Genomic DNA, 15,000 nt, shown 5'->3' on the forward strand with positions numbered 1-15,000 from the left:
TTCTGATGTTGTTGGAGCTAATATCAGGTATGGAAAGTAATAACGAAGGCAATATTGTTACAAAATAATTTGCATAAGAGTATGTAGACTGTATTGCAGTTTTTCTATAATTCTTATTTGCTAGTAATGAAAATAATAATAATAATAATAATAATAATAATAATAATAACAATAATAAAAGCAACTATAATAATAATAATAATAATAATAATAATAATAATAAAAACAACAATTATAATAACAACAACTACAACAACAACAACAACAACAACAATAATAATAATAATAATAATAATAATCATAATAAAAATAAAAGCACCAATAGGGACACACACCACACAATTAGTGAACCTGTGGATATTCCATTCCCTTCTATTTCGTGGAAAAAAAAATAAAGAAGAAAAGAAAAGAGCCAATAAAGTCGAAGAAATTGTAACCCAAAACCCTTTCTTTTTTCTAGAAATAGCAACTCAACCCCCTATGACGCTTTCAATGAAGCCAATAATGCGATAGAGCGGATTGCCCGAATTAGATCCCAGGGTGGGAGAGAGAGAGAGAGAGAGAGAGAGAGAGAGAGAGAGATGGGGTGGATGGTGGTTATATTATATCCACTCACTTGTGACTTATAGAGGTTTTATTGATTTTTGTTGTTGTTGTTGTTGTTGTTGTCCATTGCGTCAGTGTGATCAATGAGACATACCGCATCTATATGTTTAAGGTGTAAAGGGAGCTCAGGTTTTCAAGCAGGACAATGCCCTATAGACTGACCATATTACATATGATCAGCGCCCAAGCCCCTCTCCACCAAAGTTAGGACCAAGGAGGGCCAGCGATGGCTGCTGATGACTCAGCAGCTAGACCTATAGGCTCAGCAAAACCCCCAATCCTTAGCTTACAAGGATGAGATGGTGAGGTTGCAGTGACCAAAGGAACTAAATAGTTGGAGAGGGACTACAAATCCAGTCTGGCAATCACCAGTCAGGGACGTTACCACATAGGCCACCCCAACCCTAAATATACATATAAACGTGTAGATTTTTGCGCATGTGTGTTTCAAATGCATATGCAGAAGCATAGACATGTGTGTGTTAGTTTGTATGTGTACATAAGTATAATATAATTGAATTCAAATAAATTTTCGTTTGCGTGTAACTATTAGAAAAAAAATTACTGTAATTTCGAACACATAAATATGTATCTTTCTCTATTATTATTATTATTATTATTATTATTATTATTATTTACCTATGCTACAACCTTATTTGGAAAAGCAAGGTGCTGTAAGCCCGAGGGCTCCAAAAGGGAAATATAGTCCAGTGAGGAAGGGAAATAAGGAAATAAATAAACTATGTAAATTAAAAAGCATAAATGAAGGTATTCGAATGCCATACACTTAAAAAACCACAATTTAATCGGAAAGTCTCTAAAAATATACTCTTCTCAGCCGTATTTTAGTAAAATAAAGGCGACCGTAATTCTACCCTACCTTTTAATTATCTTTTACGGGTTAGTGTCCGTAATATCACTCCTTAACGTCCATATATATCATTTTTAAAATGGTAAATTGCTGGCAACATTTATTCCAGGATTTTTACCGTTTTTTAACGGCAAATTTTTTAACAGTGTAAATTTTATGTTTAACAGGCTTACATAAGTCCTTTTATAGTTTATATATGAAATATCTGTTTTAATGTTGTTATTGTTTTTAAAATATCTTATTTTAATTTTCATTACTTATATTGTTTATTTCTTTATTTCCTTTCCTCACTGAGCTATTTTTCCCTGTTGGAGCCCTTTGGCTTATAGCATCTTGCTTTTTCAACTAGGATTGCAGCTTAGCTAATAATAATAATAATAATAATAATAATAATAATAATAATAATAATAATAATAATAATAATAAGTGTACCAAAAACGTACACCCGCAACGCGTATCACCAGATAAAGATGAAAAGAAGAGAAATGTGCGAAATATGGTTTCACTTCACAGATTCCCCCGCCCTTAGGGGGGAGGGAGAGAGATTCCCGTGTCGCTGAATCAGCAGTATGAGGAAATCCCCGTGTATGGGCTATCAGATATTATTCACTTTAATTGTATTACTTCATAATTATCACGATAAATCCTTTTCAAGGTAGTCAACCAAACACGATTCTCAGAAAAAGATTATAGATCCCACGATACAATGTCGTTACTGCTTGAGAAGACAGGTATTATGGAAAAGAGAGCAGACCAAAAGCGACTCTTAGAAGAAGGCAGGCTGTAGAACCCACAATATATTGGCGTTACAAAAAAAAAAAAAAAAAAAAAAAAAATTGGATAGTCTGGAACTTGAGGAGCATAGAATCAAGTAACTGTTTCGGTTATATTGAAGTACGCAATCGTACCACGAATTTTGATTGGAAAGATACTTAACAAGTGGCTAGGTTAATGGTATTCAATTCTGAGAATAATTATAATTTTCCCGTTAATTTTCTAAGGATATAAACACAATAAGCCATAACAGCAACCACAACAGCAAGAACAACAAAAACTACAATAGCAGCAACAACAATAACATATAATAATAATAATAATAATAATAATAATAATAATAATAATAATAATATTCTTTGTTTCAGAATGATACATGCAATGAGTAAACATAGCAGTAATGCCTTTCAAAAGTTAATAATAATAATAATAATAATAATAATAATAATAATAATAATAATAATAATAATAATAATAATAATAATAATTTTCTTTGTTTCACAAAGACAGTTACAATCATAGCCCAGCGGCATAGTAAGAAATATGAAACCAATTGTTCAAATTGTTCTAAAAGCACCAAAATTGGCACACATGTGGATTAATACATTCTGAACAATTTTGGATATGGAGGCATTCAAGATTCTCCCCGTAGCACATTTGGCGGCCATTTTTCAAAATGGCCGCTATTTACCGTTAGCGTCATTGAATATGTACCATAATTTGTCTTTTTGTGGATGCTAAAGGTGATAAGTGTGCTAGAGGTGATAAGTATTGTACAATTACACATACTTCTGTGCTTACCAAATAATTTGGCTACCATTTCACAAGAAAATGAATTTTACTTTGCAGCGGCAGCGTTGGTGGCAGTGACGGCGGCTGCAGTAATAGTATAGTGTTGATAGTCATGGTGCTTGTAGTAGTAACTTGTGGTAACATGGTGGTGTTTTGTGTCTTTGCAGGTGAGGCAGCAGCAGCACCACCTGACATCAGAGACGCGTTGTTCCAGACTGCAGCCATGGCAAAGAAGTTCCAACTGGTCGATACTTTTGAGCAACGTACTCCCACAACACCTCCTGAGACAAACTGGAAGCTGTGTCTTGTATGTCAAGAGGAGACAACAGAGTCACTTGTCTGCCCAGTACTGTCTAAACGCCGAGACCCTGGGAGTGGATACACGACAAGGGCTGCAAACTTGGTCAAATTTGATGAACTCGGAGAACTGCCAAGAACTGTTCAGTTACAGAGACTAGATGAAGGACAAGGTGTTGAGGCGACAATGGTTGCCCACCAGGCCAAGTGGCATAAAACATGTATGCTCAAATACAATAACACAATGCTACGAAGAGCAGAGAAGAGACGCATCGCAAGCAGCTCAGCATTTGATAGTACTGACAATGTCCAGGCCAAGCGCGCCAGAACACACTCTTCAGAAGCCACTACCAGCGGCACCTCCTGCTTTTTCTGTGGAAAGTCTGGCACAGAGACCCTACATGAAGTAACAACCTTCCAGGTGGACACAAGCGTACGGAAGTGTGCAGCGCAAGTTGGGGACAATGAACTCATAGCCAGGCTCAGCATGGGTGATATGGTGGCTCTGGAGGCCAATTTTAGCATGTACGTGGATGCTCTGACAGAACTGGCTCCGTGGTTCTTCGCACTAGACCACACGAACTATGCCCGATGGATACCAGTGCATCTACGGGACATGGCAGAACTGGCAAACAAACATCCAGACGTCTTCACAGAGTTTAGCAAGGGACACTTCACAGTCCAGAAGACCAAGAGGATCTTTTCAGCAATCCCTCTTGACCAAGGACATGAGCAGAACAACGCGTATGTCAAGGGTGATGGAGGAGCCATCGGCCTCACAGACAATCCAACTGCACTGAGGCGCTGGATGGTTGCCGGACCGGAGGTTGCTAGAGTGATTGTGGAATTTGACGACTTCAATCTGCATCCACACGATCAAGAGGAGACACGTCACCACGAAGAGACACCAAGTGTGCAGAACACTTTTGCCAGAGATGTGCGCTCACTCGTGGCCGTCATTGAAGAGCTGGGCAACCCTTTCGAGGAGGACAGTCAGGACTTGCTGGTGCTCGACACAAAGGAGATCGCAGACCCTGCAGTCATAGAAACAGTCCGTAACGCCAAGCAGATTGGCCAAGACCAGTTTGAAGCATTCTCAAAGGAATGCATCGTGGACAGAACCAAGTCCATTGAGGTGGCAATCCACCGGAACAAGCTACCACTGTTTGCGACCAAGAGAGGACCCAATATACCCAAAGGAAAAGAACAGGTCAAATCTCTGAAGAATGATGTTGCGCTCTTCGCACGATTATATATCGGCTGCCAGACCCGTGATGGGAATCTAGAAGAGTTCTTCAGGCATGAAAATCAGCAATGCCCTCCAGCTTTATCTGACGGAGGGAGACTGTACCTAGGGAGCAAGAGTGACTTGCTGGTGTGCCTTGAAGGCCATGCTGAGCCTCAGTTTGAAGCTCCTACTGTCACTGCTGTTGTCCTCGATGGAGCAGTAATCGTACAGATGTTGAAGCCGGGTACTGCCAACACGTTCGAGGAATATGCACAGCAAGTGTTCATCCCATACGTTGTACAACGTTTCCAACATGTATCACGTCTTGACCTTGTGTGGGACAGCTACAGAGCAGATTCCCTGAAGGCATCAACCAGAGAACAGCGTGGAAAGGGAGTACGTCGGCGTGTTGTCGACTCAGCAGTCATACCAGGAAATTGGCAAAGTTTCCTGCGAGTTGATAGCAACAAAGTGGAGCTCTTCAGCTACCTCTCCACCATGCTTGCAGAGTCCTTTCAAGAAGAAGGCAAGGAACTGGTCGTCACTGATGGGGAGCAGGTGATCTGTGTTCCACAGCAAGAGGATGTCAACTCACTCGCACCATGCAACCAAGAAGAGGCAGACACCCGCATGATGCTACATGTAGCACATGCTGCACAACATGGTCACCACCAGATACAGGTTCGAACAGTAGACAGTGACGTCGTGGTCCTAGCAGTGATGGTAGTCCAGAAACTACCAGCTGGAGACGAACTCTGGGTAGCCTTTGGGACAGGCAAGAACTACCGCTACATTGCAGCCCATGAAATAGCTTCCTCCCTTGGTCCAGAGAAGGCATGTGCTCTTCCAATGTTTCATGCCATCACAGGGTGTGATACTGTGTCAGCCTTCGTCGGACATGGAAAGAAATCTGCCTGGGCAACATGGAACACGCTGCCAGAACTCACTGATGCCCTGCTGAGTCTGGCAAATGCACCCACAAGCATCCAAGAGGATACAATGCATGTCATCGAGAGGTTTGTCATACTCCTGTATGACTGCACAAGCAAATGCAAGGACGTCAACAAGGCGAGAAAGCAGCTCTTTGCAAAGACGAACTCTGTTCAGAACATCCCGCCAACCCACGCTGCTCTGGAGCAGCATGTGAAGAGATCTGCCCTTCAGGGTGGTCATGTCTGGGGCCAGGCATTGGTACCAACGCCCGTGCTCCCTCCACCAACAGACTGGGGCTGGCATCGGAGTGATGATGGGCTCTACACACCACTCTGGACCACACTCCCTGAGGCATCCAAGGCCTGCTATGAGCTGGTGTCTTGCGGATGCAAGAAAGGCTGCAAAAACCGCTGCAAGTGCAAGAACGCTTCACTGCAATGCACTGGTCTATGTTTCTGTGAAGGCGAATGCCAGTAGATTGGGACAGAAAACTTGCTAACCAACATTATGATCTGTAGACATTCATAATTCTGGTGACCAGATTTGAAAAGTTCGGAATCATAATTAACATAGTGTGGCAAAATCTACGTTATTGTATTACATGTATGTACTGCAGGATTACACAAGTACTGTGCCTAGAGACTGGGCTTTTGGTCGACTATATAACTACAATCTGACCATACTGTAAACTTCCCGTACTCTGTGTATTATTTTGACTAGCAATTTTGCCAGCAATTTGAAATAAAAAAGCAACTTGAGCAATTAAAGTGTGTTCCTGAAATCAGGTACTGGTTATTAGAGGTATTATGTCATTGAGTATTGAAATCTTCATCAAATGTCCACTTTTTCCACAAAATGGCGGCCAGTTTGGGGGCCATTTTTGAGAAGATTCATCTAAATATCTGTTAAACATTTATTGATGTTAATTCTGATGTAAAAAAAGGGAATTTTGGCCCATCTAGCACCAAACTAACGACACATAATGAAGTCTATGTAATGACGCTAATGTTAAATGGCGGCCATTTTGAACAATGGCCGCCATATCTTCCTAAGGGCTAATCTTGAATGCCTCCATATCCAAAAATGTTTAGAATATATTAATCTACATGTGTGCCAATTTTGGTGCTTTTAGACCAATTTGAACAATTGGTCTGCTATGCCGCTGTACTATCAGTCAACATAGTAATAATAACTTTTCAAAAGTTAATAATAATAATAATAATAATAATAATAATAATAATAATAATAATAATAATAACAATAATTTCCTTTATTTCACAAAGAGAGATGCAATGAGTAAACATAGTAATAATAACTTTTCAAAAGCAATGCTAATAAAAAAGAAGCAAATTCTCAAGGAGATTACGACCACACAGAACAACATCTAAATAACAACATCAAAGGATGTAATTTACGATACTTTTGTTTATTGCAGATCACATTGGGGATGCTCGCTTTCAACTCCCTACCGTCACGGGGTGATAAAGATTGAAGAGGGGCTGTTCTAAATGATTCATCTGTCAGGGGTGAACTGCTCTCACTTACCATATAAAGTCGCTTCATGTCGTATTTTTACTTCGTGTGATTTGCTCCATGGTTCCTGATATGGCTTTGGAATGGACACATGTTCTAGTTATTTTTATGTTTATCACTATTTTCAACAGTTTTTTAGTCAAGAGGGAGGTTTAATATTTCCAATAGTTCAAACCTGCTGTAAATATTTTTATGTTGAACAGGCTGGCATGAGTCTTTTCATAGTTTATATATGAAAGATCTGCTTTAAGGTTGTTACTGTTTTCAAAATATTTTATTCTAATTGTTCATTACTTCTCATATCGTCTATTTATTTCCTTATTGCCTCTCCTCATTGGGCTGTTATTCCCTGTTGAAGCCCTTGGGCTAATAACATCTTGCTTTTCTAACTAGGGTTGCAGCTTAGCTAGTAATAATAATAATAATTAAAATAATAATAATAGTTCTTTCCTACTGAACATTATCATTTACCTTTCTTTTCTCGACTAACTAGACCTATTTACTTACTATCAAAGTGAAACGTTTACACCTTGAAAAGTATGTTTTAATAAGTATATGTTAAGGTTATATTTGCCGTGATCCTACCGTCAAAATGTTTTTTAGTTACTTATCAGCTAAAAGAAACATTTCAAATATCAACGGCCCAAGAACTATCACAAGAAAGGAAGAGGCGATCGTCTTTGCTTTGTCGGTTGTAACAAGCAACAGTAGGGTAACATCACATCGAATAGATGTGCTGCAAACCAGAAAATTTAACAACTCTGGTAGCTGAGCCCTCTCTATATACAATAAAGGTGATTAGTAACAATATATACACGTGCACAACATCTATAAATTCATATATACAGTACACACACTTATATATATATATATACACACACACATACACACACACACACACATATATATATATATATATATATATATATATATATATATATATACTGTATACACATATATATATATACATATACACATAGACACACACACACATATATATATATATATATATATATATATATATATATATATATATATATATATTCAAATAAGCCATATATGTTTTTGATACATTAATGTCTGGATTCTCTTAACGACCTCGGGATCAGAGCCCCAGGCGAAATCACACAAAGACAAGAGCTTGGCTCCGGCCGGGAATCGAACCCTGGTCGGCAAGCTTGTATAGACAGTGACTAAGCCACTTGGCCACGAAGAAAGATCTTTCTTCGTGAACAAGTGGCTTAGTCACTGTCTATACAAGCTTGCCGACTAGGGTTCGATTCCCGGCCGGAGCCAAGCTCTTGTCCTTGTGTGATTTCGCCTGGGGCTCTGATCCCGAGGTCGTTAAGAGAATCCAGACATTAACGTATCAAAAATATATATGGCTTATTTGAATATGAAAAACACGTAAAATGTGCAAAATTTATCATATATATATATATATATATATATATATATATATATATATATATATATATATATATATATATATATCACCACCAACTTTTAACCCACCAATCTGAATTTTAAAAACCGCTGTAAATTCAACCTAATAACCCGACATCAAAAGCGAACGCCTACCTCGACACATGGACGGGAAAATGCTCTCCCGTCAAAACAAGTGTAAAAATGACTTCACATGACGTGTTACTGAACGCGCTAACGAGCAGATAGGGACCTCATCCGAACTTGGCATCAAAATACCCATCATTTCGGCGATTAGAAATGGGTGGTCGGAAAACTATAGAAATTGCGTGGATTGATGACGTGTAAAGCATAAATTTGCATTGGAGTGGTTTCTCTGTTATAGATGTTTGATACGAATAGTTTAATGTCTAAAAACGAATACTTGTGTAATGTCTAAATGGAAGAATTATTTAATGTCTAAAATGAAATGTCTAATATGAAGAATGATCTAATGTCTAAATGGAGGTATAATTTAATGTCTAAAATGAAGAATTGTTTAATGTCTAATATGAAGAATGATCTAATGTCTAAATGGGGGTATTATTTAATTTCTAAAATGAAGAATTGTTTAATGTCTAAAATGAAGACTGGTCTAATGTTTAAATGGAAGAATTATTTAATGTCTAAAATGGAGAATTGTTTAATGCCTAAAATGAAGAATGGTCTAAAGTTTAAATGGGAGAATTATTTGATATCTTAAATGAAGAATTGTTTACTGTCTAAAATAAAAAATTGTCTGCCTAAAATGAAGAATTGTTTAATGTCTAAATGGAAGAATTGTTAAATGTCTATTATGAAGAATGGTCTAATGGTTAAAATGAAGAATTGTTTAAAGTCTATAATGAAGAATGGCCTAATGTCTAAACTGAAAAATGGTTTAATGTCTAAAATGGAAAATTGTTTAATGTCTATATGGAAGAATTGTTTAATGTCTAAAATGAAGAATTGTTTAATGTCTAAATGCAAGAATTGATTAATGTCTATTATGAAGAATGGTCTAATGTTTACAATGAAGAATTGTTTAATGTCTAAAATAAAAAATTATTTAATGTCTAAAATAAAGAATTGTCTAATGTCTAAAACGAAAAATGGTCTAATGTTTAAATGAAAGAATTGTCTGATGTCTAAAATGAAGAATGGTCTAATGTCTAAATGGGAGAAGAACTCGCCGTGGATCCTACACCCACGTCACGCTTACCTCTTTCCCCCGCGGGAAACAAGACGGTTGATAAATGACAATGCTCCCATACAAAGACAGATCCAAGACTCTGTTCTTCCGTCTTGGACGAAATTCCTGTCACTTCACCATAGATGCAATTTGAGACAGGGATATAACAAAGGAGAGTATAAATAAATCAGCTGTTCTACGTATTTCCTTATTTCCTTTCCTCACTGGGCTATTTTCCCTTTTGGGACTCTTGGGCTTATAGCATCCTGCTTTTCTAACTAGGGTTATAGCTTAGGTAATAATAATAATAATAATAATAATAATAATAATAATAATAATAACAATAATAATTGCCAGAATTCAATGATAACAAAAGTCATGAGTACCTATAGTCTGTTCAGTTTCAAAAGGCGGGTTTGCTACCCTCCTAGAGTGATTGGTTGTTTTCAACATAATTTCATTTAAATCTCTCTTGCAATTTCTTTAATAATTTCCGATATGAAAAATATAAATCTTCCCTTTTCTACTCTTTATTTGTCCATCTCCGTCACTCTACAAGGTTATATAAAAATTAATAGTTTTAATTAATATTGTTATTACCCAAAGCCAAGCAGCAACCCTAATCTGATAAGCAGAATGCCAAAAATCCCAAGGCCCAAATACGGAATCCCAGCATACAGATACTAAAAAAAAAAAAAAAAAAAAAAAAAAAAAAAAAGTAAAATAAATCTCCTCTTTACAACAAATAACAAGTGTCTGGCTATATATATATATATATATATATATATATATATATATATATATATATATATATATATATATATATATATATATATATATATATATATATATATATATATATATATATATATATATCTATCACGCTGAACGGCAACCACTCGGAAAACAACAATCTCCCACAAATTGCCTAAACTAGCGTGTGTTAATAAAAAAAAAGGGAGGGCTGACAAAGGTTGAATATGTGTGTGTGTGTGTGTGTAGTTATCTATCTAAATATTAAACCATAATTTTTGACGGGTTGCGTACACCAGTATGTAATAAACTATGAAAAGAAACCTTAAGTCAACCTGTTAAAAATAAAGCATTTGAATCAAATCTGAACTTATAAAGTACTGTAAAAGAGATTCGTAATTTTCAAATTATAAAAACATATCAGTAAAATTTCTTCTAATTTTCCCACCAAGGAAGGAAGATACCGATGAATTTATCATCCCGAAATCATTAGCGTTCACTTTCCAGGTTTAATTAATGAGGCTAAATAAGTAAGGCAATTGTAATTAATTTCTGCGTTATGCCATCACATGACGTTGCATCATTATATCGCAAGCAACTGCATAATGGGATAATGAAGGCGCTTCTCTTGATGATTAATTACTCTTGGTAGTAACAGATAGTGTGTTGCTCAAATTAGGGGCCGAATTATGATGGGAATTTTATTATGATGGGAATTTTTAGGTTTCCAATGTGATAGTAGAGAGAGTAGTGAGAGTAGAGAGAAGGATAGGGTAGTCCGGCACTAGGCCTCGAGAGAGAGAGAGAGAGAGAGAGAGAGAGAGAGAGAGAGAGAGAGAGAGAGAGAGAGAGAGAGAGAGAAAATAGGATCTGAAGAAATGTCTAATGTCTAAATGGAAGAACTGTTTGTCTAAACTGAAGAATTGTTTAATGTCTAAAATGAAGAATGGTCTGTCTAAAATGAAGAGTTGTTTAATATCTAAAATGAAGAATTGTTTGATGTCTAAATGAAAGAATCGTTTAATGTCTAAAATAAAGAATTGTCTAATGTCTAAAATGAAGAATGGTCTAATGTCTAAATGGAAGACGAGCAATGTGATAGTACAGAGACGAGCAGGATAGTCCGGCAATAGGTGTATATATATATATATATATATATATATATATATATATATATATATATATATATATATATATATATATATATATTTATTTATATATATATATATATATATATATATATATATATATATATATATATATATATATATATATATATATATATATATCCTTGTCCGTTCATAGGAAAAAAATTAACGATTTTCTACATAAAAGTCTTTACAAATCATCTACAAGCTGTTCGATTTCCTTCATAAGTAGATTTATTAAGATAAATAAAAAACAATTTATAAATGAAATTCATATTAATGAATGAATTATCTACTAAAACAAGTTATAATTCTAAGCACATTAAACTGCTTTAAGTTGGCCGCCACAAAAGTCTGAAACAAGAAATACGCCAATCCAATATCATTATTATTATTATTAAATGCTAAGCTACAACCCTAGTTGGAAAATCAGGATGCTATAAGCCCAGGGGCCCCAACAGGGAAAATAACCCAGTGAGGAAAGGAAATAAGGAAAAATAAAATATTTTAGGAATAGTAACAATATTAAAATAAATATTTCCTATTTAAACTATAAAAACTTTAGCAGAACAAGAGGAAGAGAAACTAGATAGAAAAGGAATATATTTTAATAAAACGAATAATCAAAACAATCATGAACTGTTTCCTTGAAGGAAAAGACCGCGCAATAGAAAATAGACCCATGAAAGATGAGAAAATGACAACAAATGCTCCAAAAATAGCATATAGCGGAGCACAGGAGAGAGAGAGAGAGAGAGAGAGAGAGAGAGAGAGAGAGAGAGAGAGAGAGAGAGAGAGAGAGAGAGTGGGGGGGGGACGTACCAGAAGTCAAACATGCCAAGTGACCACGCCTAGCTAGAAGGACTAGATCGCTAATTTCACTAATTAAAGAAGCATGAGACGATCCAATAACTCACATGAGGTGCTAATGGCCAGGCTGATCGCAAAGTTTATGAAGCAGTTACTCACCTGGGATCTTTAGTATTATAATCTCCTTTATTTTGTTTGTGTAGTTATTGCTTACGCCGTCATTATATACAAATAAGACTCAAAATACAAATTTTTCGTTCATTTTAAGAAAATGAAAATTTTGAGTAGTTTTGGACTTGCAAAGCTTGCTTACCAGAATGCATGGAATATCACACGAGACTGGACTCAATATAAATAGAAGAAAGACAGCTGATGAGAATGGGATATGCAATGGAAGATGAAATATCATTGGAAGGAGAAAGGCTTAATGAGGTGGAATCCTTTAAATATTTAGGAACTATGATCCCCAATTCAGGATTTTATGAATTTGAGTTTAATGAGATTGAAAAATAAAGCAAATCAAACAATGGCAAGGTTAAGTAAAATTTGGAAATCAAATCGCCTATTATTACTTATAAAATCAGGCTATATATCAGTTTAGTGAGATCGGTGTTACTGTGTGAAATTAGTCGTGGTATAACAATGAAACAATAACCAATGAATTCTGTAAATTTGAGAACAAATCCCTCAGAAGAACATTTGGGAGTTAAATGGCATGGCATGATTAGAAATGAATCTAAAAGATAGATTACTCGAGTGCCATATGTGGACGAGATCATGGTGAGGGGTAGATGGAGATGGTTTGGGCATACTCTTAGCATCCCCCCAAAAGATTTTAGTTCACCAAACTTTCAACTGGGCTCCACAAGGCACTAGAAGAGTTGGAAGACCCAGACCTACATGGCTGAGGACTATGAAACGATAAGAGATGATGAATGGAGAAGTATTGAATTAAAAGCTCAACATATAAATGACTGGCGAAATCTAACTGATGCCCTTTGCGCCAATAGGCGTAAGAGATGATGATACATTAATACTAATAGTTGCACAGCTAACGTAAGTCTCTCTTCACAGTTTATATATGACAGATCTATTCTAACGTTGTTACTGATCCTATTCATTATTCATTACTTCTCATGTAGTTTATTCATTGCTTTATTTCCTTTTCTCACTGGGATATTTTTCCCTGTTGGACCCCTTGGGCATATACTGCAGCATTGGGCTTACACTGTAGTATTCTGCTTTTCCAGCTAGGATTGTAGCTTACATAATAATAATAATAATAATAATAATAATAATAATAATAATAATAATAATAATAATAATAATAATAATAATAATAATAATAACAGAACCATTGCATTACTTTCATTTTTCTTTGACACAATTCCAAAGTCTAATTCAACTTTTTAACAAAATATTCGTCTTTACCTTAAAACAATTTCTCAAATGACTTGAACCAGGTTAATATTTACTCCATAAATGATAAAAAGAGAAAATGCACGTTGTTTTCTGCAGTACCACAAAATATACATTGTATTTATTTGTTATATTCATGATGGCCACTGAAATCTATTATTTGTATTCACTATTTCACGCATGTAGTTATGAAGCATTTCCCTGCTGTTCTTTTCAATAGTCTATTGTTAGCACGCTTTAAAATCAGAGTTCAATTAAAAAGGGAAACAATAGCTCGAATCATTGTGCATATACTGCACATGTGTGTTATTGGATAAACATGTGATACTTATCACGTTTCAGGTAAAATATTACATCTGATCATAAGTTTGAAATATCATGAATTTCCTGTTCAGAAAAATACTAACCATCTGGGTGACCTTATTTTCGAAAATAGAACAGTATAGGCCTATGGTATTACTTTCATCATCATCATCCTCTCCAACGCCTATTGACGCAAAGGGTCTCCGTTAAATTTCGCCAGTCGTTTCAACCTTGAGCTTTCAATTCAATACTTCTCCATTTATCATCATCTACTTCACGCTTCAATACTCAGTCATGTAGGCCTGGGTCTTCCAACTCTTCGGGCACACTATTCTAATTTCTCTTCCTTTTGTTTTGTTAAAGTTTTTTTATAGTTTATATAGGAAACTTTTATATCAATATTGTTACTGTTCTTAAATATTTTATTTTTCCTTGTTTCCTTTCCCCACAGTTATTTTCCCTGTTGGAGCCCCTGGTCTTATGGCATCTTCCTTTTCCAACTAGGGTTGTAGATTAGCAAGTAATAATAATAATAATATTCATCATCTACTCCACGCTTCATAGTTCTCAGTCATGTAGGCCTGGATCTTCCAATTCTTCTTATGCCTTGTGGAACTAAGTTAAAGGTTTTGACCAACCATCTAGGTGATCTTATTTTCCAAAGTAGAACAGTGTACGTTATTACTTTACTAAACTCTATAAATGTAGTATGGTAGACAATATTTTACAAGAATCATGCAAAAACTAGAAACTATTAATTGGCCATAATGCATTATTTTTCCAATACCCTATATCTAAAACTGGAATTTTGCCTTCATTCAAAATTGCATCTGACACGTTTTCATATTCCTTTAATAAGTTTATATATTCTGTCAGTTCTTTGTCACAAGTTACAAAT

Source organism: Palaemon carinicauda, chromosome 23 (assembly GCF_036898095.1).
Source record: "Palaemon carinicauda isolate YSFRI2023 chromosome 23, ASM3689809v2, whole genome shotgun sequence".
Lineage (NCBI taxonomy): Eukaryota > Metazoa > Arthropoda > Malacostraca > Decapoda > Palaemonidae > Palaemon > Palaemon carinicauda.